The following is a 26655-nucleotide window of genomic DNA, read 5'->3' as shown; positions in this document are numbered from 1 at the left end:
CAATCAGCGTCCGCCACGTCATGTAACCTCCGCCCTCTCCCTGAGGCCAGTGGAGGAGAGGGCGGTCACGCATTCAATGATGCTGATCGCCGTCGCCACCAACGTCCTACACAAGAGAGAGAGGGCGGAAGAAGACGTCCGGATCCAACGGTCATGCGCACAGATGCCACAAGATATGAAGAATCAATGAGGCTCCATCAGTAGTACATAGTAATCTAATCCTAGTGTGTATATAATAATTTAATGTTTCCTTCACAAATACGTGGAAGTCTCATATTTTAACCATGATACAGTAAACATTATAATTTAAGACAAAGTGTTATATTCATCAATATATAATAATTACAGTGATCTATATATAATATGAAAAAGTTAATTCATTCCACATGATGATGTATGACAAAAAATAAAAAAACTGATAATAAAGCAATTAGTGCCCATAGTATTTATTCAACTGTGACTTCATTCCTTCCGCCCTCCCTCAGAGGCCAGTGGGGGAGAGGGCGGTCACACATTCTATGATGTCGATCGCCATCGCCACCACCGCCCTACAAAAAAGAGAGAGAAAGGGCGGAAGGAAAACGTCCAGACCTAATGTCAGGCACGTTAGTGTCACAGAAAATAGTAAATATATAAAACTCAATCATAAGTATATATGAATCTAATCAAAATGTATCCATATACTAATATTTTTTACATAAATACGTGAAAGTGCCAGAATTTGCACATGATAGGACGGACACACCGATCAAGATATAGTGTCATTTTCATAAGTGTACATAAAACATAATGATCATGGCATTACCTTATACAATCCAAAGCTCATCATGCATGATGAGATAAAACATAAAACTTAAAACCAAGTGATATCCACGTGTAACAAGATTATGGAAGATCACATATCATCCATAAATACATTTATATAAATTAAATATACATACTAAAGTGCTTAGTGCAGTGAAATTGTTCGAATAACACATTGCTCTGGACCACAAAGACCCATATTGGACACATCACAGTTATCAGGGACCACCACATATGAGAGCACGGACTGATCCATTCAATGGTAGCAGAATTCATGACATCGGAATTGCACAAAAGGACGGACATTCAGGACAAATCGGCAGACTAGAGAGTAGAAACAACACATCATTATACATGTATATGCATCACTAAGACCCCATAATAAAAAATGGGCCAAATCACCCATTACCCCTAAAATGATGCCACTATTTAGAGAAAGGAGCCAAAGCCAAAGCTCTCATTTAATCCTTTTGGGGTCAGGGTTTTGAGCCTGAAAATCCACCTGGTCTCAATCAGGTTCAAGACATCTACCGCCTTTTCAATGTCCCTCACATGTTCCCTTACTCTTTTCCGGAATTCTCTTGTTGTTAGGCCAATATATATCTTATTACAGGGACAAACTGCATAATAAATAATTCCGGTGGTCGTACAAGAGATGTACTCACGAATCTCATATGTTTGGGTATGGTCAGAGTTGGTAAAGTTGATTGCTTTATCTAGATTGGCACATGCCTTACATCCCCCACAGGGATATGATCCTTTTATCATGATGGATTGTCCTACTCTAGTCTCAGGGATGTAGTGACTACGCACCAGCAAATCTTTGAGATTTTTGGAGCGTCTCGCGGTCAATAGTGGTTTGTTCGAAATACACTGACTTAGCTTCACATCCGTTTGCAGAATATCCCAATGTTTATTCAGAATTTGATATAGCTCTTTCCACTGTTTATTATAATTGGTAATAAATCTAATATCTAGACTACCAGTCAGTGTGGTTTTAACCAACTTCTCTTCATCATTAGGGCACAACAATTTTTCTCTTTTGCGTGCTTTGGCTGTTTGAAAGCCCCTCTTTATCTGCCTATTACTGTAGCCTCTTTCCTTAAAGCACGACTGTAGTTTCTCTGATTCCATACGGAAACTTTCCTCATTTGAACAAATCCTTTTGAGACGCACAAATTGGCCCTTAGGAATCCCATCAATTGTTGATCTAGGGTGAGCTGAACTTGCATGTAATAATGAATTTACAGCAGTTGCCTTCCTGTATACTTCTGTTTGAATTTTGTCCATTTCATCTGTTTTTATCTTTATGTCCAAGAAATCAATTTCTCGCCCCGCTTTGTACGTCAGCCTGATATTAAGTGCATTGTTATTCAGTACGGTCATAAATCTGTTGAGATAACCACTCGTTACAACCGAGGTATGCAGCAAAGCATTTGTGAAGCCACAACACGCACAACCTTGAGGCGGATGGGCTACAACAGCAGAAGACCCCACCGGGTACCACTCATCTCCACTACAAATAGGAAAAAGAGGCTACAATTTGCACGAGCTCACCAAAATTGGACTGTTGAAGACTGGAAAAATGTTGCCTGGTCTGATGAGTCTCTATTTCTGTTGAGACACTCAAATGGTAGAGTCCGAATTTGGCGTAAACAGAATGAAAACATGTATCCATCCTCTGATGGCTACTTCCAGCAGGATAATGCACCATGTCACAAAGCTCGAATCATTTCAAATTGGTTTCTTGAACATGACAATGAGTTCACTGTACTAAAATGGCCCCCACAGTCACCAGATCTCAACCCAATAGAGCATCTTTGGGATGTGGTGGAACGGGAGCTTCCTGCCCTGGATGTGCATCCCTCAAATCTCCATTAACTGCAAGATGCTATCCTATCAATATGGGCCAACATTTCTAAAGAATGCTATCAGCACCTTGTGGAATCAATGCCACGTAGAATTAAGGCAGTTCTGAAGCCAAAAGAGGGTCCAACGCCGTATTAGTATGGTGTTCCTAATAATTCTTTAGGTGAGTGTATATATATCCATATATCATCAGCCCCCAGCTATATATATATATATATATATATATCATCAACCCCCAGCCATTATTCAGTCATATATATATATATATATATATATCATCAGCCCCCAGCCATATATATCATTAGCCCCCAGCCATTATTCAGCAGCCCCCAGCCTCAGATGACAAAATAAGTAAACCACTTACCTCTCCTGCTACATGACGCCGCCGCTCCTCTCCTCCAGCGCAATCCTCTTCCTCCTGCTGTTGGCTGTGCTGTGAACTGGTGCGCACAGCGTGAGGGCACAGAGCGCCCTCACGCTGTGTGCAGCCACTGCCCAGCTAACAGCTGAGGACCAGGAAGCGGTGAGTACAGAACCTTCACCGCTACCTGGTCCTCTGGTACTAATTAGCATTTCCATAATGGAAGCGCTCATTAGTATTGGCCCCATAAGACGTTGGGGCATTTTTCCCCCAATTTTTTTTTTTTTGGGGGGGAGTGCATCTTATGGGGCAAAAAATACGGCATTTATTTAGATAGACTGAATTACTAGGATAGGAGTAGATAGTGTTTTGTGTATGAGAGAGAGAGAAAGCAAGAGAAAGAAATAAAATAAAAAATAGAATATAAAAGCACATATATATATATACAGTACAGACCAAAAGTTTGGACACACCTTCTCATTCAAAGAGTTTTCTTTATTTTCATGACTATGAAAATTGTAGATTCACACTGAAGGCATCAAAACTGTGAATTAACACATGTGGTTTTATATACATAACAAACAAGTGTGAAACAACTGAAAATATGTCATATTCTAGGTTCTTCAAAGTAGCCACCTTTTGCTTTGATTACTGCTTTGCACACTCTTGGCATTATCTTGATGAGCTTCAAGAGGTAGTCCCCTGAAATGGCTCTCACTTCACAGGTGTGCCCTGTCAGGTTTAATAAGTGGGATTTCTTGCCTTATAAATGGGGTTGGGACCATCAGTTGCATTGAGGAGAAGTCAGGTGGATACACAGCTGATAGTCCTACTGAATAGACTGTTAGAATTTGTATTATGGCAAGAAAAAAGCAGCTAAGTAAAGAAAAACTAGTGGCCATCATTACTTTAAGAAATGTAGGTCAGTCAGTCAGCCGAAAAATTGGGAAAACTTTGAAAGTAAGGGCTATTTGACCATGAAGGAGAGTGATGGGGTGCTGTGTCAGATGACCTGGCCTCCACAGTCACCGGACCTGAACCCAATCGAGATGGTTTCAAGTGCTAAGCATCTCTGGGAACTCCTTCAATACTGTTTGAAGACCATTTCAGGGGACTACCTCTTGAAGCTCATCAAGAGAATGCCAAGAGTGTGCAAAGCAGTAATCAAAGCAAAACCTAGAATATGACATTTTTTCTGTTGTTTCACACTTGTTGGTTATGTATATAATTCCACATGTGTTAATTCATAGTTTTGATGCCTTCAGTGTGAATCTATATTGGAGGCGTGGCGATCTCCTTTGAGTCATGCACACCTGGCCAGTCAATCTGTCCTGGAGGCTGGTTTTAAAGTCAGTATAAAACTGAGTCTGCTTATATAGAGCCTACCAGTAGCCATTTGGCTCCAGGAGAAGTATATAGTGGGCTCAGCATGTATGTTGGTACTTGCATCCCTGGATCCGATGAAAGCTGTAATGGCACCGGACGGGGTAAAAGCAGAGTGTACTTGGCTTGCATGCTGACCTGCATTCCCTGGACTTTGTGTGGCTGTCATGGCCCATAAACAGGTAGGAAATAGCGTTAGGGACCACTCAAATGAGACGACCTTGACACAATGAGTGGCTTATTACGCTTTCGCCAAAATATACACCAATGTCTCATCCAGCATGGAGGCAGAATGCTGGATGTAGTGTGCGATCACATTTGCATTTTCCGTTTGTATATGTATTTCGCCATAGTGATCTGCACCTACAGGCGGGTTGTGCGGACTCAACCCCCCCACATTTTTTTCTTTGTACCATATATTGGAGGCGTGGCGATCTCCTTTGAGTCATGCACACCTGGCCAGTCAATCTGTCCTGGAGGCTGGTTTTAAAGTCAGTATAAAACTGAGTCTGCTTATATAGAGCCTACCAGTAGCCATTTGGCTCCAGGAGAAGTATATAGTGGGCTCAGCATGCATGTTGGTACTTGCATCCCTGGATCCGATGAAAGCTGTAATGGCACCGGACGGGGTAAAAGCAGAGTGTACTTGGCTTGCATGCTGACCTGCATTCCCTGGACTTTGTGTGAAAATAGCGTTAGGGACCACTCAAATGAGACGACCTTGACGCGGTGAGTGGCTTATTGCGCTTTGGCCAAAATGTACACCAATGTCTCATCCAGCATGGAGGCAGAATGCTGTATGTAGTGTGCGATCACATTTGCATTTTCCGTTTGATGGACCATGTGATAGGAGCATGTGATCTGACGTCACCACAGGTCCTTTAGCCCACAGCTCATCATTAAAGAAGTAAAGAAGAGACCGGTAACTACGCGATCAAGAGGAGAAGGTGAGTTAATTATTTTATTTTTTTTAACTCTCAATTGATCACCTACTAAGCATTCTGTTTTCAGAATGCTATTATTTTCCCTTATATCCATGTTATAAGGGAAAATAATACAGTTTATAGACTGTCACCTAGCAACCATGTGTGAAAATCGCACCGCATCCGCACTTGCTTGCGGATGCTTGCGATTTTCACGCAACTCTATTCACTTCTATGGGGCCTGCGTTGCGTGAAAAACGCAGAATATAGAGCATGCTGCGATTTTTACGCAACGCACAAGTGATGCGTGAAAATCACCGCTTATCTGAACAGCCCCATTGAAATGAATGGGTCGGGATTCAGTGCGGGTGCAATACGTTCATTGCATTGCACCCGCGTTCATTGCATTGCACCCGCGTGGAAATCTCGGCGGAACGCAGCCTTAGACACCGGTCTTAATAAACTTCTTAGGCTGGTGGTGGATCCACCGGAGTTATGAAGAGGTGGTGGCCTCTTCATAACTTCGGCGGATCCTGCACCAGTTCTAAATGTAAGACAGCTTCCTAGCTGTCTTACATTTAGACCTTTTTCTACGCCTGTAACAGACGTAGAAAATGGTAAATGAGACGGGCCCATCCCCTTCCTCGCCCATGCCCCTTCCTCGCCCATGCCAAGCCCACAATTTTAGACCTGGCTTGAGCGGGGAGAAGTCGCAGATGTGGCGCAACTAGTTGTTGCAGCACAATCTGCGCCTGAAATATGCCTAATTTAGACGTATTTCTGATTGATAAATGACCACCTATATTTCTACTCAGAAAAATATTAACAACCACAAATTGCCTATTTAGATAGATGATCACAGCATATGCCATGTTCTAGAGTTAGTATGCTAATGTTTTCCAATGCAAATCAAGATGCATCCAAGTCCCAGGTCAGTATAACAGAGTCCAACAGTGGACTGTGTGTGACCTTGGATAAGTTCCATTCTGTATTAGAACATTATTTGTAGTTCTAATATCAGGTATCTAAAAAGGCTTTGGATACCTGATAGTGGGTATCCGGTATCTAAAGGGGCTTTAAAGCATGTGGTTCATTGTTAGGTTATTAATGCTTTAGTTTGGATGTGATGGGAAAAGGGGCAACAGATTGACATTTTCTTAGTCTTCTGTTTGGGCCATCTGTTGACCCACTTAATGTAGAGGTGAGATGGTTCTTCCAAGACTCATTTACTGAATAGTAAGCTTGGGGGAGGCCGGCATACATCCAGACACTGAAGCAGAGGCTAGTTGGTCTGCACAGTTGAACATGCTAGGTTGTCAGCAAAAAGTTAAACTCTGCAGATTGGGTCTTAATGTAAAGCAGGAGATAGTTAGCAATGGTGGGACAGCAAAAAAAAAATTGTTGTACAAGGACACACATTCATAAGAAGTAAATGAGGCATGCTGTGGCTGCAAGGACAGAATTAGGAAACTAAATCATTGCATTAGTACAAAATAATAAAACATACATATCGAGGTGACACTTTAACCTGAATTGTTGATCTGCACAGTTAAAATATTAATTTAATTAGTTTGTGTGACACCACATAATTTTACATGTTAGTAAAAGACTCACACTTCTCTCTAAAACTGTGCATTTGGATCATGTTCTGGGATTTTGTGCTACCATTAGAAACAAATCTTTTCCTGTTAATGAACAGCAATGCTATCTTCCTTGCTGAACTTTCACCCCCAATTCTGTGAGTTTTTTGACGCAGTGGGAATTAAGAGTTTTTATTAAACACAGATTTCTTATTAAACACTTCATTTCTAGCTGGGAATAAATTAAAGCAGCGTGGGAAATGTCAGAAGAGAAGAACAGCACACAGACACTGCCAAAATATAAAATAAAATAAAAAAGACAAATAAAAATAGGGTGTTTAATAGATTGTGACATTAAAGGTGACATTTCAGACTTGCAAATCTTCCTCCAGACAAGCAACAGAAAGCTTCAGGTCTGTGTATGTCAGATTTTTATTATCAAAATCTACTGCCTACCGACATATGGGAATGCAGGAGAAGCGTGATACATTCGCCCTTGTATTCATTTAAAAAAAAAAAAAATAGTAATATTTCAGATTACAACCACGACAATGAGCTTCTGTTCTTTCACTTGAAAATGATAACCGAACAATAATGACAAATGCTGCTGAATTCAATACAGCAATGCTAAAGAGATGAGGTTGAAAAATCTTTTGTCTGTGTATTGAAAGATACTTTAGGTGACTTCTACCATAATTATTATACTGCTGATCTCGGATATAAAGATCTTTGTTTATGTACTTGCTGTAGCCACAATACATTTACTCTAATTGTAATCAAATTGCTTTATTCTCCTGTTCCTGTGTCTCCTGACCCATAATTGAGGAGTGATAATATCTTTGTCATTGACATACAATTCCACAAAGCTGTTCTGGTCTACTCTTTCACTAAATGTTCTCTATTGTCGTACATTGCGATGATATGCTGTGTAAGGGCTCATTCAGACGGCCGTATGCTGTCCGCAAAAATACTGAATGCTATCCGTTTTTTTGCGGATCCGCAAAAAAACGGATCTGCAAAAAAACGGATAGCATTCAGTATTTTTGCGGACCCATAGACTTCAATGGGGCCATGTCCTGATTTTCACGGACAAGTATAGGACATGTTTCATTTTTTTTGCGGATCCGCAAAAAAACGGATAGCATTCAGTATTTTTGCGGACAGCATACGGCCGTCTGAAAGAGCCCTTATAGTGAGAGATATTGTCAGGTATTCTGAAAAAAGGGAAAAGTAACATAAAATGTTTGGGTTACTGTCTAAAATAATTTTAGACTAGCAACACATGTAGGTTATGTTTTACATATATCTGGTTGTAACCAACCATGGAGGGCCGCCTCCTCTTCAAACAGCTGATCGGTGGGACCCCGATATTGATGACCTATCCTGATCATAGTTCATCTATATACAGGGGAGGAAAACCCCTTTTAAGTTCTCAATCAAATGAAAGTGATCACATGTCTTATTTGCATTCATAAAATCCAAATTTTAGTATCAATGTATCGGTATAGGCACATGTCATAACCATGCTACCCATTCCTTTGTCATCATGAACAGCCTGAAAACGCTGGTTCTTCGAGGTCCTTATGTTTGCTGATGAATGTACAACACTTATGTTCTGATATTTAGCAAGAGAAACCACTCTCCTCTGTGAAGGCACTTCAGGTCAAAGTGGTGTACAAAAGTCAATGGTCATATAATGACATTTAGGCTCCAATGAGTGGAGGTGTGAGTGAAATCAAATAAATATAGAATTGTATTCTCATGGGAGCTTCTCTTTCTTTTGGAGTGCTATATACTTAAGATTCTAAAGAGCATTTACAAAAGTTTCATTAACTTTTTGACTTTCCCTTAGTGAGGTCACTGTTCTAATGAAGCTATAACCATTGCTCTTCACAGTGCTAACCAGATTATTTGTCTTCCTTCTCATGAGATCCAAAGAAGAGAATAATATCTTGTCATTAATGTCTTTAAGTGAAAAGCCTTCTTTAGTAAATAATTGCTGTTTTTGGTATTTAGGACAAACCATTTTTTTTTCAGAGTTTCAAACTTTTGTTTTTTATTATTTTATCCTTGGTATAACTATAAGAGGATTTTTTTTTTTATGCAGGACTAGTTGCATTTTTCAACATTATTTTAGGGTACATTTAATAAACTGTGTATCTTTGAAAAAATATTTTAAGGTGATGGTGTGAAAATACAACTCATTTTATTATAGAAGTTTTGTTTTTATGGCATTCACCATACTGAGTGAGTAACATGACAACTTTATTGTGAAGGGTCAGTACTAGAAATGAGCAAATCAATTCTAAACGAATCACATTAATTATGAATGTTGCAAAAATTCTGCTGCCAAACAAATCTGAAGTTTTAACGACTGAGTGTGGTTAATATGGAGGATCACATGACCCTTACAGGCAAGACTTGTTTTCAGTAGTGTTGATCGAATCAAAGTTAACAAAGTGGACTTCGATCCGAATTTCAGGAAAAAAAAAATTGCTGCAAAGCCGAGTTTTCTCATGCTTCGTGGTAACGAATCGATTTTCCCTGAAATGGCAGTAAAAATGTTAAAAATCATACTTACCTCATCTATTTGAGCATGAAGAGGCAGCCTCTGCCATCTTGCTTGAAGATCCCTCGTGATATCTCATGCGCAGTGACATATGCCGACAGCATGCTGGCCGCCGTGTGAGATTTTGCGCTGGATCTACAAGCAAGATAGCCACGGCGGCCTCTTCACACTGAAATGGATGAGGTAATTACAATCAATGCTTTAATATTGATCTCACATGCTGAGATCAGCAATGAACTTGGCATCAGAGGGGTTCAATGATGGGGGGCGGCGCAATTGCCGTTCCCTGTCATTGCATCGGCTACTTACAAAAACAAATGTGCTTTGTAACAAAGTACTGTAATTTGTCACAAAGCAAATTTCTTTGTAAAATTCGACAAAGCAGCCACATCAAATTTTGAAGAACTTTAGTTTTCAGCAGCCAGGCTTAGAAAAAAAAACTAAAGAAACAATAAAAAAAACTCAAGTCAGTTCATAAGTGTTTTATAGGCATATTCCCATGCAGTCCCAGCACCTCCGCATACATTTCGCTGGCTACACTGCGCAATTGCACCATTTTCTTTCTAAAAGACAGTTGCAATTTTGTTACCATTTAAAATTGTGCGGTTCAAGGTATTGTACTACTGTGCTAATATGCCAGTTCAATTCAAGGTACTACTGTGTTAAAATACTAATGAACACTAATGAAATTAAACATATTATACTGCATTAATATACTAGTTAGTTGAATTATACTGTTGCATTAATATACCAGTGAAATTTAATGCATTATATATTATATTATATATGCAAAACTGCTGAGTTAATATACCAGTTTACTGTAAACTTGCATTACACTGCTGCGTTAAAATGCCATTGAAATATTGCATTGTACTGCTGTGGTATAAAGTACAAGTGAAATTCAATGCATTATATTGCTGCAAAAATATACAGTTAGTTGCATTATACTGCTGCATTAAAATACCAGTGAAATTCAATCCAGGATGCTGCTTTGTTAATATACCAGATAGTTGCATTATACTGCTGTGTAAAAGTACCAGTGAAAATAAATGCATTTTACTGCTGCATTAATATACCAATTAATTGCATTATACTGTTGTATCAAAATACTACAAAATTCAACACATTATACTGCTGAGCTAATATACCAGTTAGTTGCATTATACTGCTTCATTATTTTACAAGCTAAATTGTCAATACTGCTGTGCAGAATGTTCGTAAAAGAGGGATGGCGTGATGAATGGGTTAAACAAGGCAGTGGCAGGCAGTTAGTACAGAGTGTTGAGGGTAAAATGCTATCAGCAGAGTGGAGTTAGAGTGGCAACATGCAGGTTATGTGGGCGGAAGGTTAAGCGCCAGGACCCTGCATCAACACATGGAACATCTCCATAAAGTGGCCTGGGAAAACTGTGACGCTAATGTAGTGGTTCAGTCTGACGCAGCAACTGCTGCATCTCCCAGCGGCCTGCATGCCTTCTCCAGCAGTCAGGGCTCCTCAACCATAGCAGAAGGAAACTGTTGTTTCTTCCCTTCGTCTACAACTCCTGATGCTCCTCCTTCTCCTCATCACGTGTTTCTCCATCAGTAGAGCAAAGAGACAACAGTATGCATGCATTCATCTAATGGTGCAGAAGCTGGCCAAGAATGTGCACGTGGCCAAGTTGCTGATACTACAGTCCCTCCCTTTCCATGTTGTGGATTCTGAACATTTCAGAGAACTGATGGCTTCTGCCCACCCAAGGTGGAAAGTCCCAAGCTGTTATTACATCTCTAAAAAAGCTTTACCACCTCTGCACACGTATGTTGAGCAGAAGGAGAGCCAGTCCTTGAGCCTGTCAGTGTCTGGTACAGTTCATGCCAATGCTGACGTGTGGAGCTGTAACTATGGTCAAGTACAATATACAGTATGTCCTTTATAGCCCGCTGGGTGAATGTGGTTCTGGCCCAGGCACACCAACAACTTAGCCAGGTAATCACAATGCCACTTCCACATTATAATTGTGGTTTTTCTGCAACTACTCTGCCTACTCATTCTCAGCCTTGCCCTCAGCTTCCACTGTAGGCACAGTTCATATTGGTCCTCTAGCATACCACCTATACACCTGGGAGGAACTGCTGCGCGTCACCAACCAAGAAATTGAATACTGTCTGTCTCCTTGCCAATTGGAAGGAGGAACCATGGTCACTGATAAAGGGAAGAACATTATGTCTGAACTGCGTCAGGGATGTCTGACCAATGTGCCTTGCATGTAGCATGTCTTCAATCTGGTTGTCCCCCTGTCCCTGACGTCTTCCACCCAACTCCAAGATGTCTTGAAAATGTAAAGGAAATTGTGCATGCACATTTTCACTCTTACCATGCAAAACACACCTTCCTTGAACTGCAAAGGCAGAATGTTGTTCCCCTACATTGCCTCATAGGTGAGATTTCCACACATTGAAACTCCACGCTCCGTATGTTGGACCGACTGTATGAGCAGAGGAAACCCGTTACCGATTTCTTGATGATGCAGATGGACAGGACTATTTTCCTGTGTAACCTTGACTTTAGACAGTGGGATTTCCTGCGTGACGCCTGCCATCTGCTCAGGCCCTTTGAGGAGGCCACTTTATTTGTCAGTCACCAGGACTATGGGATGAATGATGTCATCCCACTGATTCACATCCTGGAGGGGAAGCTGATAAATCTGACTGGTGAGGGAAGAGAAGACCTGGCACCTACATCCCACTCTGTTCCGGGGCTATTATTGTGACTCTTCATGCTTTTGTCACCCTGACGAGTCTGTTCCGGGGACACTAGTGTCCCTGTTTGACCGTATTAACATCACTGTCAATTTTTCCATTCTTCTAATCCATCCTCTACCACATGGTCAGTATTTTGCATTAGCTTTAGATTTGTTCACCTTTTCTGGCGCAAGAAACCATAAACAACCGGCATAGGAAAGGATCTTCTTCTTTTATTTTTTTAGTTAAATAAAATAAAATAAAATGCAAATAAAAAACAACGCGTTTTAGGGATAAGCAGGTCCCCTTCATCAGGTCAGGATTGCATACAAAACAATATATGGATTGTAGATATATATACTCTTGTGCAGAATGCCATGTCTAGCAAGACAGTACGATTAGACTGTTAGCAGTAGAGTGAACTAGGAGGACGCTTGATATCTCAAGATGGCACACTGTGGAACTAACAGTGTGCATAAAATACAATATACATTGTTGCCAAGTGGAGATAGTAGAGGCAGCCAGGAGATATAAGTTAAAGGGAACCTGTCACCTGGATTTTATGTATGGAGCTGAGGACATGGGTTGCTAGATGGCCACTAGCACATCCACAATATCCAGTCCCCATAGCTCTGTGTGCTTTTATTGTGTCAAAAAAAACCGATTTGATACATATGCAAATTAACCTGAGATGAGTCAGAGCTTGAAAATATGACTCCTCTTCTCTGGTCACACAAGTAAGATATGACTCTTTTATGTTAATTTACATATGTATCAAATCAGTTTTTTTTACACAATAAAAGCACACAGAGCTATGGGGACTGGGTATTGCGGATGTGCTAGCGGCCATCTAGCAGCCCATGTCCTCAGCTCTATACACAAAATCCCGGTGACAGGTTCCCTTTAAGACTGCCCCTGATGGTTCACAACTGCATATAAAATATACATATATATATAATAACAACAGCTATAGTTCAGGCATAGCTGATAATTTTAACCATGTGAGTTCTAGTTAATTTCAAGGGTAAAATAATAAACGTTAAATTTTAGTATTGGCAAATTAGCAACACGTGTCAACCCAGAGACAACCAATGGTCCTAGTGACCAATTGTAAAAAGACTTAGATTATGTCTCAACACGTGTTAGTGGGTCGAATGTAAATAAACCATTTTCTCCAGTCTCAGGAAACTTATACCAGCTTGAAAAATGTAGCATAAGTGACCCACACCTGTATTTCGCATGCATTACGTGAATATTACATTGGCGATTTTCACAATCAAGAATATAATCTCGAATTCACGAATATATGACAAATATTCTACAAAATATTCGCAAAATATCGCAAACTCAAATATTGCCCTGCCGCTCATCACTAGTGATATTCTGTCGGCCAGTACAGGCCCCAAAAATTAGGCAATAGGCATTCACCTGACAGCAAAGAACTTTGGACTCTGTGGCTGGAGGTACATTAGGCGGTCACAGGATAAATATGTAACTGTCGGCCAGTACAGCCCCAAAAATTAGGCAATAGGCATTCACCTGACAGAAAAGAACTTTGGATTCTGTGGCCGGAGGTACAATAGGCGGTTACAGGATAAATATGCAACTGTCGGACAGTACAGGCCCCAACAATTAGGCAATACGCATTCACCTGACAGCAGAGAACTTTGGATTCTGTGGCTAGAGGTGCATTAGGCGGTCACAGGATAAAAATGTAATTGTCGGCCAGTACAGGCGCCAAAAATTAGGCAATAGGCATTCACCTTACAGCAAAGAACTTTAGATGTCCTGGACCCTGGGGTATTTGGCAACGAATTGCTGCACGACTAAGTTCAGGACGTGTGCCATGCACTACACGTGTGTCATTTTGCCCTGTTTCAGCGCACTCAGCAAATTGGCACCATTGTTGCACACCACTTTACCAACTGTCAAATTGAGCGGGGTTAGCCACTGATCGGCCTCTGACCGCAGAGCTGAAAGCAGTGCAAGACCAGTGTGGCTCTTGGCTTCCACGAGTGCCACGGGTTACATGCTGGATGGCCATCAGAAGGTTGGCCCAGTGGGCAGTAATAGTTATGTACAGTACCTTCCCTGCCCGTGTTTGCTAGACCACATGTCTGTGGTCAGATGTATTTTGGCACCGACACTGTGTGCCAGAGATATATTAACTTGCCGCTGAACGTGGCCAAATAGTTCAGGGATGCCCTTCTGGGAGAAATATTTCCTTCCGGGGAACTTCCATTGTGGCGTGCTAATTGCTTTAAATTTTCTAAAGACCTCCGAGTCTACCAATTTATATGCCAGTAGTTGGTGGAATAGCAGTTCCGACAAGCTAGCGGTCAGCCGTTGGGCAAGAGTATTAACCAGCGTCATCATTTTTTACGCTCAAACATTTGGGCCACGATGACGGCACGGTGGAAGGTGGAGTGGAGGACAAATGGGAGGAGAAGGAGAAGGGGAAGAGGTAGGACGTGGAGCGCCGGGAGTGTGGCTTTGTGGGTTCTGACAGCGTTGCTCCCACTGGGCTCGGTGATGGGAGGCCAGGTGCCTTCTTAAGGCGGTCGTCCCTAGGTGAGTGTTGGACTTGCTTCGACTTATGCGTTTACAGCAGAGACTGCAGATGGCAACACTATAGTCAGCAGCTGACAAGTTTAAAAAAGCCCACACTGCGGAGCCATGTGCTGTCGTCCTGGGAGCCCAAGATGAGACCGTGCATGGGGAATGGCTCGCTCCAGATACATTTGCAGTCTGATTTTTGCCTCCTGTGCACTGCAAGTTCGGCCTGCTTCTCCTCCCTATCTGCTGCTCTGTCTCTCCCTCTTAAAGTGGCTGTCTCACTTCAGTAAATTGCATTTATCATGTAGAGAAAGTTAATATAAGCCACTTACTAATGTATTGTTATTCTCCATATTGCTTCCTTTACTGGCTGAATTTATTTTATTATCACATTATACATTGCTCTATCCATGGTTACAGACTACCCTGCAATCCTTCAGTGGTGGACGTGCTGGCACAATATAGGAAAAACACTGGCCTATGTGCGCTCCCATGGCCCCAGCCACCAGAGGGGCTGACGCTTTCTCCTAATATGTGCAAGCAGGACCAACACTGATGGATTGCAGGGTGGCAGCCCCTTTAATTCGGATCTTGGAGTAGGCAGCAACAGTGGAGACCACCCTCCTTGGGCTGATCTAGGTACTGTCATCAGACTGCTGATTGGTGGCCGTTGCTACCTCCTCTTCCTCTTCCGATGCCAAGAATGGCTGCGCATTGGTAAGGTCTGGGAATGGATGGGAAAATAATTCCTCTGACTTGAGTCAAGGGGCTATGATGGTGGTGGTGTCTTTGGGGGTGCACACAGAAGAGAGTGAGGAGGATGCAGATACAGAGGATAAGGAGGGTGCAGAAGCTGAAGGCTGAGTGAACCACTCAACCAACTCTGGTGCGCCATTTGACATAATCGCACGCACCTTCTCCAACTTCCCAATTAGGCTCCGGCCTGGTGCACCTGCCCGAACCCTACCACCCCTGCGGAATGGCCTGCCTCTTCCTCTACCTGTCATTTTCAAAATGACCCTGTGCCTAGGTCCCTAGAGAAGAGCAGTATTTGTTGGAAGCTAATATATGACAAGCCTCAATCAGTTGTTAGTTGAAGCTGGTATATCACCCTCAAGCAGTAATTTTGTGGACGCAGGTATATGGAAAACCTCTATCATTATTTTGTGGAAGCTGAAATATAGAAGGCCTTAATCAGTTGAAGCAGGTATACCACCCTAAAGCAGTAATTTTGTGGACACAGGTATATAGAAAACCTATATCACTATTTTGTGGAAGCTGATATATGGCAGGCCTCAATCATTTGTTAGTTGAAGCTGGTATATCAAAACCTGCAATCTGTATTTTATGGACACAGGTACCGGTATATGGAAAACCTCCATCACTATTTTTTGGAAGCTGATATATGGAAGGCCTCAGTTGAAGCAGGTATACCACCCTCAAGCAGTAATTTTGTGGACGCAGGTAAATGGAAAACTACTATTACTTTTTTGTGGAAGCTGATATATGGCAGGCCTCAATCATTTGTTAGTTGAAGCTGGTATATCAAAACCCGCAATCTGTATTTTGTGGACACAGGTACCGGTATATGGAAAACCTCCATCACTATTTTTTGGAAGCTGATATATGGAAGGCCTCAATCAGTTGTTAGTTGAAGCTGGTATATCACCCTCAAGCAGTAATTTTGTGGACGCAGGTAAATGGAAAACCACTATTACTTTTTTGTGGAAGCTGATATATGGCAGGCCTTAATCATTTGTTAGTTAAAGCGGGTATATCACCCTCAAGCAGCAATTTTGTGGACACAGGTATATGGAAAACCTCCATCACTATTTTGTGGAAGCTGATATATGGCAGGTCTCAATCATTTGTTAGTTGAAGCTGTGATATCAACCTCAAGCAGTAATTTTGTGGACGAAGGTATATGGAAAACCTCTATCACTATTTTGTAGAAGCTGATATATAGCAGGACTTAATCAGTTGTTTGTTGAATCTGGTTTATCATCCTCAAGCAGTAATTTTGTGGATGCAGGTATATGGAAAACCTCTATCACTATTTTGTTTAAGCTGAAATATGGAAGGCCTCAATCAGCTGCAAGTTGAAACTGGTATACCACCCTAAAGCAGTAATTTTGTGGACGCAGGTATATAGAAAATCTCTATCACTATTTTCTGGAAGCTGATACATGGTAGGCCTCAATCAGTTGTTAGTTAAAGCTGGTATATTACCCCCAAGAAGTAATTTTGTGGACGCATGTATATGGAAAACCTCTATCACTATTTTGTGGAAGCTGATATCTGGCAGGCCTCAATCAGTTGTTAGTTGAAGCTGGTATATCAAAACCAGCAATCTGTATTTTGTGGACGCAGGTATATGGAAAACCTCTATTACTATTTTGTAGAAGCTGATTTATGGAAGGCCTCAATCAGTTGTTAGTTGAAGCTGGTATATCATCCTCAAGCAGTAATTTTGTGGATGCAGGTATATGGAAAACCTCAATCACTATTTTGTGGAAGCTGATAGATCGCAGCCCTCAATCAGTATTTTCTGAAAGCATATAAGTGCACTATAATATACTTTCTATGTCATAAAGTATATTATAAGTATATCACACCCCTCTGTGTATCACACCTATTGATAGCCAAATTTTACCAGTCCTTAAAAGGACTTTTGTGGCCCTATTAGCTAGTTTTTGGTGTCCCTAAGTTCCTAACAGCCTGTCCCTGCTCCAAAATGCAACCTCTCCCTACACTGGCAAAACACAATGTAAAATTGCTGCCAGAATGGGTTCTGTTATAGGGTTGGGGGTGTGTCCATGTGCTGAAATGTCGCAATTGGCTGTCCTGTCCCACTTGATGGATATGTCATGGGTCAAAGTTCGGAGCTATGCAAAATAATATGGCGCGCACGGACATGTTGGGCTGATTACAAAAGCGCAAAGTTCACCGCGAACCGACCGCCACGCGAACAGCAAGGCCATCGCTGTTGAGCAAATGCTTACCGAGTGAATGCGGTTGCTTCACAGACAGGATCCATTTTTTGTTGGTTATTGTTTTGACGGATCAGAGGAAGGGCAAATTAATCAGTGACGTCAACACAAACTTACTGCTGACACACTCTCCACTTTGTCAGGGGGTCTCTAATTGTATAAGCGTTTAATAGAACAGGTTCTATAGACATCTATGTGGAATCAGCTGATGAGGATATAAAAGGACTGTGCTTCTTCTTGACGCTAACATCGACCTGTAAGGCTGAGTTGATCTTTCAGTTATTTGGTCAGTTTTGGCCCAATGAATGCCCAAATAAGTGAAGTATGCAGTGATTCTAAGTGCCTGTCATCTGCATGTCATATGGACTCACAGTATTATTTCACTACCAAAGCAGACTCCCTATGCGTGTTACTGCAAGGCACAGTGTTCTACACCACTAGAAGCGGAAAATAAAATTTTTGAAAAATGTTATTATCTCTAGATATATTCTAAAGCCCAGTTTGCCATATAACAGTGGCAAAATAAATATATATATTTGCTGTTCATCATTGCACTTATCTGCTGAAAAGTTTTTTGTGTTATAGTACGAAAAAATAATGGCCTAATTGCCGTTCTGCAGTGCAGTGAAAATTTCTAAAGCCCAGGATGCCGTGTGTTACGGGCGAAATAAAAATGGAATCGACGTCCAGCGTTGCACTTTCAGTTGCAAGAAAAAGTATGTGAACCCTTTGGAATGATATGGATTTCTGCACAAATTGGTCATAAAATGTTATCTGATCTTCATCTAAGTTACAACAATAGACAATCACAGTCTGCTTAAACTAATAACACACAGAATTAAATGTTACTATGTTTTTATTGAACACACCATGTAACAATTTACAGTGCAGGTGGAAAAAGTATGGATACCCCTAGACTAATGACATCTCCAAGAGCTAATTGGAGTGAGGTATCAGCCAACTGGAGTCCAATCAATTAGATGAGATTGGAGATGTTAATTACAGCTGCCCTGCCCTATAAGAAAACACACACCAGTTCTAGGTTTGCTTTTCACAAGAAGCATTGCCTGATGTGAATGATGCCTCGAACAAAAGAGCTCTCAGAAGACCTACGATTAGGAATTGTTGACTTGCATAAAGCTGGAAAGGGTTATAAAAGTATCTCCTAAAACCTTGCTGTTCATCAGTCCACGGTAAGACAAATTGTCTATAAATGCAGAAAGTTAAGCACTGCTGCTACTCTCCCTAGAAGTGTCCGTCCAGTAAAGATGACTGCAAGAGCACAGTGCAGACTGCTCAATGAGGTGAAGAAGAATCCTAGAATGTCAGCTAAAGACTAACAAAAGTCTCTGGCATATGCTAACATCCCTGTTAGCGAATCTACGATACGTACAACACTAAACAAGAATGGATTTCATGGGAGGATACCACAGAGGAAGCCACTGTTGTCCATAAAAAACATTGCTGCACATTTACAGTTTGCACAAGAGCACCTGGATGTTCCACAGCAGTACTGGCAAAATATTCTGTGGACAGATGAAACCAAAGTTGAGTTGTTTGGAAGAAACACAAAACACTATGTTGGAGAAAAAGAGGCACAGCACACCAACATCAAAACCTCATCCCAACTGTGAAGTATGGTGGTGGGGGCATCATGGTTTGGGGCTGCTTTGCTGCATCAGGGCCTGGACGGATTGCTATCTTTGAAGGAAAAATGAATTCCTAAGTTTATTAAGACATTTTGCAGGAGAACTTAAGGCCATCTGTCCTCCAGCTGAAGCTCAACAGAAGACAGGAGAACGACCCAAAGCATAAAAGTAAATCAACAACAGAATGGCTTAAACAGAAGAAAATACGCCTTCTGGAGTGGCCCAGTCAGAGTCCTGACCGTAACCCGATTAAGATGCTGTGGCATGACCTTAAGAAAACGATTCACACCAGACATTTCAAGAATATTCCTGAACTGAAACAGTTCTGTAAGGAGGAATGGTCAAGAAATACTGACCGTTGTACACGTCCGATCTGCAACTACAGGAAACGTTTAGTTGAAGTTATTGCTGCCAAAGGAGGTTCAACCTGTTATTAAATCCAAGGGTTCACATACTTTTTCCACCTGCACTGTGAATGTTTACATGGTGTGTTTAATAAAAACATAGTAACATTTAATTCTTTGTGTATTATTAGTTTAAGCAGTCTGTGATTGTCTATTGTTGTGACTTAGATGAAGATCAGATCACATTTTATGACCAATTTGTGCAGAAATCCATATAATTTCAAAGGGTTCACATACCTTTTCTTGCAACTGTATCTTTTGAAAAGCCTGTTGTGTTCTGTAAAAGTAAAAAAAAAAATAGGACCTAATTGCCCTTGTGCGGTGCAGTGCTTTATGCTAAAGCTCAGTTTTCCGTGTATTAGTGGCGAAATAAAAATATATTCGCCGGCCAGCGTTGCACTTATCTGTTGAAAAGCCTTTTGTGTAGTGTAAAAATAGTAAATAGTTAGGGACTGATTGCCGATTAGCATTGCAGTGATATATTGTACAGCCCTGTTTGCTTTTTTATTAGTGGCAAAATAAAAATCTAATCGCCGTCCAGTGTTGCACTTATCTATTAAAAAGCTTTTTGTGTTGTCTAAAAGTAGAAAAAATTTAGGGCCTAATTGCCCTTGTGCAGTGCAGTGATATATTGTACTGTTTGCCGTGTATTAGTGGATAAATAAAAATATATTCGCCGTCCATCTTTGCACTAATCTGTTGAAAAGCCTTTTGTGTTGTCTAAAAGTAGAAAAAATGAGGGCCTAATTGCCGTTCAGCAATGCAGTTATATGTGGTGAAGCCCTTTTCGCGGTATGAAATTGTTTTATTTCAACAATGTTTTCTTCGGGAAAATTGATAGGTAATTGTAGACCTCCTTTACATTGTCGTGGGTCCTGCAGTACACATACTGAAGACGCTGATGACAACACCAGCAGACTTTGCCTTTACTATCTATTCACAATTAAATCAAGCAGCTTCACTAAGTTGAAAACATTCATGTGTTTTTATCTGCTCCATCTGCTTTAGATCTCCACAGCACGCAAGACATGACAGGAGAGGCTCTGCTTTGGAGTCCAAGTCCAGTTTCTTAAGATTAGGAGTTCAATCAGAATTGTGCGTAACAATCTTGCTCTTTGTGCAAAGCCATAACAAAAGGATTCTGTAGGCATACACATCAGAGGAAGCTGAAGCTGGTTGACCCAATTTTAATTCAGGAGCATTAAACAGTGGGAAGCAAATAGAGGTGGCTGAACTCCGCTGCTCTGTATCTCTTGTGAAGTCAATGTCTCCAGCTATGCCCCTCTCGCGATTTACAGCAAATACATTATTTTCATGTAGAGATCCAAAAATTATGTTGGAGGAATGTAGTGTATGCAAGCCATGTGCGACCCATTTCAATTAAGGGCCTACTTGCCGTTCAGTGGTGCAGTTATATGTAGTAAATCTCTTTTTGTGGTGACATTTTTTCTGTGACAGCCTTTTTTGGGGAAAATGTATGGGTGAATTGTACACCTCCTTTTGCGGTATGGACTGAAGTACTTAGTGGTGAAATTCTTTATGTGACACTGGTTTTTTTTTTCCGGAAAATGTATGGGTGAATGTACACCTCATTTTGCGGTATGGACCAAAGTACTTAATGGTGAAATTCTTTATGTGACACAGTTTTTTTTTCCCAGAAAATGTATGGGTGAATGTACACCTCTGTTTGCGGTATGGACCAAAGTACTTAGTGGTGAAATTCTTTATGTGACACTGGCTTTTTTTCGGAAAATGTATGGGTGAATGTACACCTCCTTTTGCGGTATGGACTGAAGTACTTAGTGGTGAAATTCTTTATGTGACACTGGTTTTTTTTTTCCGGAAAATGTATGGGTGAATGTACATACCTCATTTTGCGGTATGGACCAAAGTACTTAATGGTGAAATTCTTTATGTGACACAGTTTTTTTTCCCCAGAAAATGTATGGGTGAATGTACACCTCTGTTTGCGGTATGGACCAAAGTACTTAGTGGTGAAATTCTTTATGTGACACTGGCTTTTTTTAGGAAAATTTATGGGTGACTGTACACCTCCTTTTGCTGTATGGGCTGAATTACGCAGTGTAAACATTTTAAATTTCAAAGCAATCTCTACTGCCCTGTATCTCTTGTGAAGTCAATGTCTCCAAATATGCCCCTCTCGTAATTAAACCAAATACAATATTTTCATGTAGAGATCCAAGAATTATGTTGGAGGCATCTAGTGTATGCAAGCCATGTGCGACCCCTCTCATCACTCTCACGCTGTTCTGCACCTGGTTTGCCTGGGCGAACGGAGTCACACAGGGGAGGGACTGCTCCGTGTCCTTCATCAAGAAATCGAATTATGGGTTTCTCTGTGAAAACTCAAAATTGAAACCTTGGTGACCGACAAAGGGAAGAACATGGTGTCAGTGCTGCATCAAGGATGGCTGAGCCATGCACCCTGCATGGCACACGTGTTCATTCTGGTTGTTAAGTGGTTCCTAAAGTCTTCCGCCCATCTGCAAGACATCCTAAAAAGGGCCAGGAAACTTTGCATGCATTTCAGCCACTCGTACACCGCAAAGTACACCCTCCTTGAGCTGCAGCGGCAGAATGGCATCCCCGAACATAGGCTGATATGCAACGTTTCCACCCGTTGGAATTCCACCCTCCATATGTTGGACCGAGTATACAAACAGAGAAAGGCCATAAACAATTTCTTGATGATCCAAGCGGACAGGAGTAATCCCCTGTGTAACTTCGATGTCAGCAAGTGGCAGCTTATGCGTGACACCTGCCGTTTGCTGAGGCCCTTTGAGGAGGCCACGTTATTTATCAGTCGCCAGGACTACGGGATTAACAATGTCATTCCACTGCTTCATGTTCTGGAACAGATGCTGGTAAATCTGGCTGGTCATGGGACTGGGGACGTGGCGCCTAGAAAGATGGCGGCAGGGTTTTATACGTTTATCTGTCAATATATCTGTTTACAGTCAGTGAACGGGAACATCATTTATCGCAAGGATATGCAAACACCAACTGATGGGGCGTTAACCCCCAGAAGTAGGTAATCGGCACGAAGGAGCGGTCATTTTCACAGCCCAAGGTACCCTCACTGAAGCTTGACCTCTGTACGTTGAAGGTCTGCATTGAGAAGCTTGTCTAAAAGAAAAATTCCGCAGTTCACCCCCTTTCAGGAAACTCTTGATCTAGCACAGGCTGCTTTACTCCTTCAAAGACAATGGACTCTGTACAGCGTGACACCGATGTATAATTTCTCATACACCAGACTGAAAGAGTATTTCAAGCACCTGTCTGCCCACATAGCTGCCGAGAAGCAGAAGGGTCTTGCCATTGAAGTGGGCTCAGAGCTGAAGCTAAAAGCCAAATTTTCCTGTTTACCTGGACTCAAAGGAAAGGACAGAGATCCACTGGCTGTGCTCATACAGATTTCATCAAAGCCTCCACTCACCAAGGGAAGCACAGAGGACCACATTGTGTGGACAAGTTAGTTCTGCGGGTCGTACACAGAGGACGATCTATTGGGGGTGTTGCCAAAGACAATCCTGCTCTTCCTGTATAACGGCTCTGAGCCGCTCATGGCTATCGTAGGGACGTGGTTCCAAAGAAACTTTGACTGTTTGGGCAAGCTTGTGATCAGTTCTTAGGACCTTACGTGTCTAGCAGCGATGTGGACCGGGTATGACGTGTCTGGATCAGTATCGGCCACAGAGCTTGTTTTCTCTGTGCCTGTCGAACCTCACATGGACATTTCTTATACCATCCACGCACAGGACTTCAAGACTTTATGGAATGATATTTATAAATCAAAGGACGAGGTCACGTTGGAGAAAGTGGACAATTTATTCCAATGTCTTTACTAGCATTTCTTCAGACACTTTAGAATCCACTTATCAGCAACCCAGCTCGTCACGGAATGAGCTGGAGCAGAGGCAGACTGACAACTCGTGGGGCCCCTGAGCAATAGGAGATTATGGGGCCCCTGTGTCCCGCCCACCCTCAAGTCACACCCACACACAGCCCCACACACATATTGTGCCACCCACATCACCTACACTTGGTACAGAATTTCTCTTTACCATCATCCCCCACCTTCTCCAACGACCCAGCACCCTTGCTCACATAAAACAAGTAATATATATAATATAGCTTACTGTGAATTACTGTAAATAATTACAGTTCTGAAGACTCCAGCAGGGTTCAGGGCTGGAAGTGGGGCTCAGGGCTTCTGCAGTTCAGAAGACCTATAAGAGGCACCTAGATTTTAGAGGGGGACAATAAGAAAAAAAATAATTCATTACACCTCAGGTCAGACCACCAATCAGACCCCCAATGTTAATCAGACCTCAGCTGACAGCCCCAATCAGACCCCCAATGTAAATAAGACCCCATAAGACCTCAAATCAGACCTCAGCTCAGACCCCAATGTAAATTACCCCCAATCAGACCTCAGATGAGAGCCCCATGCCTCTCATCAGCCCCCATTATCAGCCCTTATGTCTCTTCTCAGCCCCCATTATGCCTCTCAGCCCCCATTATGCACCTCTCAGCCCCCATTATGCACCTCTCAGCCAGCCTCCATTATGCCTCAGTCCCCAGATTATGTGCCCCTCATATTAGATATCCCAGATATGTGCCCCCTAACAGTATTTATGCCAGATTATGTGCATCCTTACAGTAGTTATGCCAGATTATGTGCCGCTCACAGTAGATATGCCCAGATATTTGCCCCCTAACAGTAGTTATGCCAGATTATGTGCCTCCTCACATTAGTTATGCCAGATTATGTACCCCTCACAGTAGTTATGCCTAGATATGTGCCTCCCTCACAGTTGTTATGCCAGATATGTACCCCTCACAGTAGTTATGTCAGATTATGTGCCCCCTCACAGCAGTTATGCCAGATTATTTGGCTCTTCACAGTAGTTATGTTAGATTATGTGCCTCTCGCAGTAGATATGCCCAGATATGTGCCCCTCACAGTAGATATGCCCAAATATGTGCCCCCTCACAGTAGATATGCCCACATATGTGCCCCTTCACAGTAGTTATATCAGATTATGTGCCCCCTCACAGTAGTTATGCCAGATTATGTGCCTCCTCACATTAGTTATGCCAGATTATGTGCCCACTCACAGTAGTTCTGCCAAATTATGTGCCTCTTCACAGTAGTTATGCTAGAATATGTGCCTCTCGCAGAAGATATGCCCAGATATGTGCCCCTTCACAGTGGTTATGCCAGATTATGTGTCCCCTCACAGTGGTTATGGACAGATATGTGCCCCCTCACAGTAGTTATGCCAGATATGTGCCCCCTCAAATTAGTTATGCCCACAGCCCCCACACAGTAGTTGTTGCCCCCAGTCTGCAGCTTTATAAAAAAAAACAAAAAAAACATACTTACCTTTTTTCCTGATGACATGCTCCCACACTCACATCGCTCTGCTGGCTGTGCTGGAGGCCAATTCCCGGGCCTTCAGCGCTCCACCCACAGCCAGCAGTACGATGTTTGGCCAGCAGGTTCTTCCTCACCCCTAGGAAATGGAAGATAACTAATATCCCAACCAATAGAGAAATCATATCTGATGTAGAAAAAACCTACACTTATCATAGATTGATCTCCTAATAAAGACCTTTGTTCCCCTTTAACTGCTGGCCCTCAGGAACTAATTTAATATCCCAATGGTTAGTTTGCACCTGCCTCTGCTCCATCATTGCCTGCCTGTACTACCTTGGAATGGTGTTGGCAATGTGTGGCATTGTATTCATTAATCAATGGGAGAAAAGAAGAAATGAATCGCACATCCACTGCAAATGTTATGATCTCATCCCTGCATTTCTGCAGGAGACAGCACTGAATAGCGCATGTGTACCGCCTCCTATGCTACATGCTAAATGAGGCATTAGTGTACATTTTTGATCAAAAGGCATAAGCCCCGGGGGCGTGGCTTGGCCGCTGAGAGGAATGGCCGCTTGATCTTAGAGCTCCTGCACCAGAGCGACCACAATTGAGCTTCCCAGAGCTTACACCACCCTCTCCGTTACCCGATTACCCTAGGCAGAAGCTGGACATCATCCTCGATGACATGGGGAAGTCCAGAAGACAACTGCCTAAAATGCAAAGCGGGAACCTAGACGGCTTCTTTGAGAGAGGCCCGGCTAAAGATGGCGCCGGATCGCACAACGGCACTTACCCGCCGTCGCCCTGCAGCAGCACCTCGCCGAAATACAGCTCACCTTCACACTCACCTCCTCCGGAGCCCGAGGTCTTTTCTATGAACGAGGCAGAGTTCCCTTCGCTCCCTCCGACGCCAGGCGAGTTCAAGGCCTTAGAGACCACAGGTCCAGAAAATGGCGCCGCAGCAAACCTGAGCCACTCACCCTCGGCTAGTCCTCAAAAGCAGAGACCGAGACTAGAATCCTCTACATACCAAGAGGTCAGTACTGCAACATGGGTGATACCAGCAGAGACTTCCCATATAGCCCCTATACTTACATATCAAACCTCTGATAAGCCACTCTGTGAAGACTCCATAAAAAATATGCTCCTTGCACTGCACCAGTCACTTCGTGCGGACATAGCAGAGATGATTAATCCATTAGCTGCCAAAGTTAAGGAAAATGAAAGCAAGGTAGCTCATGTGGAGAGTAAAATGGCTGAATTTGCGACCTCACAAAATAACATCATAGATGCGCACAATGATCTGGCAGATGAACTTGAATCTCTAAAGTACAAAATAGCAGATATGGAAGATCGTTCCAGGAGGAATAATGTGAAATTCCGGGGTATACCAGAAGATGTGGCTCCCAGAGACCTGCAAACATATCTCAAAAGTC

This window comes from Bufo bufo, chromosome 2, assembly GCF_905171765.1.
Source record: "Bufo bufo chromosome 2, aBufBuf1.1, whole genome shotgun sequence".
Lineage (NCBI taxonomy): Eukaryota > Metazoa > Chordata > Amphibia > Anura > Bufonidae > Bufo > Bufo bufo.
The sequence above is the reverse complement of the archived record's forward strand: the minus strand, read 5'-3'. Positions refer to the sequence as shown.